Source organism: Parasteatoda tepidariorum, chromosome 10 (assembly GCF_043381705.1).
Source record: "Parasteatoda tepidariorum isolate YZ-2023 chromosome 10, CAS_Ptep_4.0, whole genome shotgun sequence".
NCBI lineage: Eukaryota > Metazoa > Arthropoda > Arachnida > Araneae > Theridiidae > Parasteatoda > Parasteatoda tepidariorum.
Genome location: NC_092213.1, coordinates 39,689,477 through 39,693,628, shown reverse-complemented (window position 1 = coordinate 39,693,628; position 4,152 = coordinate 39,689,477).

Below are 4,152 nucleotides of genomic sequence, written 5' to 3'. Positions count from 1 at the left end.
TATAACACTGTTTAAAATAGTATGTTAACACGAGATGATTTAACATGTTCGGATGATATAATTTATCTTCGAAATTATGTATATGTTTTGAACACATACGCAAGGGTTGGACAAAAATATGGAAACTTTTCCATACTGACTATATGTAAACAATATTTTTTAGGAGTAAATATTATTGGAAAATATTACATGGAAGAATTGTGGGCTCAATTTGAAAGACCATGCTTGAAGCTTTTAGAAATGGGGTTCTTACCCATGCAATATTGGCAATTTGCATCCAACAAAATGAGGATGTTAATAATATTTTCTGGTATTAATAAAAACAATGTTGTAATTGTTCTACAGTACTGTAATATTTATACAAGGATGCTTTTCTTAATTATAGTGGAAATGAAAAAGAAAAAAAACTTTTAACTTTCTATGTTCATTTTGATTTATGCAAATTTTGTATCCGTTAAAAAACACCATTGAAAAAAACTCCATTTCTAAAGCCTTCAAGCATAATCATTCTCATTGTGCAACAGTTTTGATATGCAAAATCATTCAAAATATTTGTTGCTAAGAGAAAGATTGCTCACATGGAATTAGCATAGAAAGTGTTTCCATACCTCAGAAACCTTTCAACAATTGCGTATCGTGCAAAATATCTTCATCAGTGGTATCCAAAATTTTTGAAACCAATAGAACTCTCATAAAACTTTATTCACGACTTGCAAGCATAGCTAATTTTCAACCTGACCAAGAACGTATCTGTATCAGAGATGCCACGGGCGATTAAAAATTTAAGAAGAGATTTTTTGAAGAAAAAAAACGGCCAAAAAAAAATTTTTTTTTTATGTAAAAAAAACACATTTTAGAACATTGTCTTGTCTTTTGGTGGACAATTTTGCTATACCGCGCTTTTATTCCATGGGAAAAGGCTATATTCAGGGATGCCAACTGCTCTGGACACGCTAAAATAATTTTTAAAAAAAACGGTGAATAACTACAAAGTAAATCTTGCAAATATTTGACTATTTTTGCTTGCTTTTAAAAAGGTATAGCATGATGACTTAAGTACTAAAAAATGGTGAATTGTATAAGCCTACGAATTATTTAGAAATAATGGTGGATGAAAATCTACTAAATTAAATTTATTAAACCAAGAATCACAATTGATAAACTACCACTTTAAAATATATATTTGCTGTCCGGAGCAAGTTGACATCTCTGTATATATTATTGTTGAATAAATAAGTGTTATAGCTATGTAAATGATAAATACATACCTGCCAACTTTTACGTATTAGGCGTAGAATTTTATTTCTATATTTAAAGTGGTAGTAAAATGTATGCTTTCTATATATTCCTTGTATTTATAAACTTAATTTATAATATTTTTGATCCACCACTATTTTTAAAAAAATTAAGTATAGATATTAATATGCAATTCTTTGTACAGTAAGTTTTTCAGTCTAAAATTGTAATTTAAATTCCATTTTACTACCACTGGGGAAAATCATCCTTGAAAGGATTAAAAGTTGGCAGGTATGTCAATAACAATAAAACATTTTTTTTCTTCGCTTTCACATTGTTATTTTCAATGTTCGATTACATTCGAGGATGAAAAATTATAGCAGCATAAAGTACAAAGCTGCTCGAATTATCTCGAGTGTGCACAGTTTGGCCTGTTTTGCGCGCCGGATCCTTGAGGTCTTTGTTTCCTAAAATTGAAAGTAAAGGTATGTAAAGAACCGATTTAAGCTAATTTATTCAAAGTTCCTAGCCTGTAGGGCAGTGTTTCTTAACCTGTGGTTCATGGACCCCTTAGGGGTCCATGGGTCATATTTTGGGGGTCCACCGACTACTCCTAATTTTTAAAACGTTTGGATCAATAATATTTAAATAGCATTGATCTTTTTTCTTTCTAAAAGGTGAAAATACATTGAAACTACATATTTGAAACTAGGTGATCGAGATACCCCAAATTCAGTACGGACTGCACACAGCCCTCAAATATCCCTGTCATATTTTTAACATCCTCCACTTTCAGTTTGCACCATCAGGGGCAACCCCCTGATGACGTCCGCTGTATTATTTTTATTATCCCCTATCAAGCTACGTACATTTGACACCTTGTTCAGGTTACTAGATCTAGAATTTTTTACTAAGAAGAAAGCCCAGTTTTTGAAATCTGGAACATTAGACAAACTTGGATTTGGTATTCCACAAAAATCTCTGGTTGAAGCATCTCTCAAAGTTGCATATCGTATTGCTAAAATCAAGAAACCGCATACTATTGGAGAGACGTTAATTAAGCCATATGCGCTGGAAATGATTGAACTAGTTTGTAGATTGGAACAGAGGAAAAAAAACTTAAGGCAATTCCATTTTCAAATGATGTGACACAGTCAAGAATAGTTGAAATTTCTTGCAATATCTTGAAAAAGATCATCGATGAATTGAAAGTATCGCCATTTCCCTTTAATATGCAACTGGATGAAACTACAGATATCTCGAATTATAGTCAACTTCTTGTTTTTGTTCATTACGTGTCTCTTGATACTATCAAAGAAGAATTTTTATTTTGTGAGTCTCTTTTGCAAACTACAAAAGCAGTTGATGTTTTAGCAATGTTAAATGTTTTCTTTACCAAGCAAGACTTCGGCTGGAAAGAAAAACTTCATTCACTTCGTACAGATGGAGCAACTGTGATGCTTGTACAGATGGAGCAACTGTAATGCTTGGCAATAAATCTGGTTTTGCCCTGTTGGTGGAAAAAAAGTCTCCTAATGTTCTTGTTACTCATTGTTTTTTACATAAACATGCGCTGGCTACAAAACTCTTCCAACCAGCTTAAAAGAAGCATTATCAAAAGTTATTAAAACTGTAAATTTTATTAGACGTAGAGCTCTTAATCATCGTCTCTTTAAAACGCTGTGTCAAGAAATGGACGCAGAACATGAGGTACTTCTGTACCACACGGAATTGCGCTGTCTGTCACGAGGGCAGGTTTTGAAACAATTTTTCATGTTGAAGATCGAATTATCACTTGTTCTAGAAGAAAAAGATAACTCATTCTTCGAATATTTAAACAAAAAAGATTTTACCTATAAATTGGCTTACCTGGCAGATAATTTTAACCANAATTTCTTGCAATATCTTGAAAAAGATCATCGATGAATTGAAAGTATCGCAATTTCCCTTTAATATGCAACTGGATGAAACTACAGATATCTCGAATTATAGTCAACTTCTTGTTTTTGTTCGTTACGTGTCTCTTGATACTATCAAAGAAGAATTCTTATTTTGTGAGTCTCTTTTGCAAACTACAAAGGCAGTTGATGTTTTAGCAATGTTAAATCTTTTCTTTACCAAGCAAGACTTCGGCTGGAAAGAAAAACTTCATTCACGTAGTATAGATGGAGCAACTGTGATGCTTGGCAATAAATCTGGTTTTGCCCTGTTGGTGAAAAAAAAGTCTCCTAATGTTCTTGTTACTCATTGTTTTTTACATAAACATGCGCTGGCTACAAAACTTTTCCAACCAGCTTAAAAGAAGCATTATCAAAAGTTATTACAACTGTAAATTTTATTAGACGTAGAGCTCTTAATCATCGTCTCTTTAAAACGCTGTGTCAAGAAATGGACGCAGAACATGAGGTACTTCTGTACCACACGAAATTGCGCTGTCTGTCACGAGGGCAGGTTTTGCAACAATTTTTCATGTTGAAGATCGAATTATCACTTGTTCTAGAAGAAAAAGATAACTAATTCTTCGAATATTTAAACAAAAAAGATTTTACCTATAAATTGGCTTACCTAGCAGATAATTTTAACCACATGAATAATATAAGTCTTTTAATTCAAGGACCCGATATCACCATTATGGATGCAGCTGAGAAACTACAAGCATTCTAATTGAAGATGCCACTTTGAAAAAAATAGAATTCAAAATGAGATATATGCAAACTTTTAAATGTTGGATGAAGTGCTTTCTGAAAATGGATTTTGGCAAGATAATTTGTTACTGAATAACTTAAAAAATGAAATCTGTGTACACCAGGAAGTACTTCAAGTTTCATTGAAAAAATATTTTAATTTAGATGAGATAGAGATAAAAGATGAGTTGCGGATTCATCATCCTTTTCTTTGTGATATTGACTGTATCGA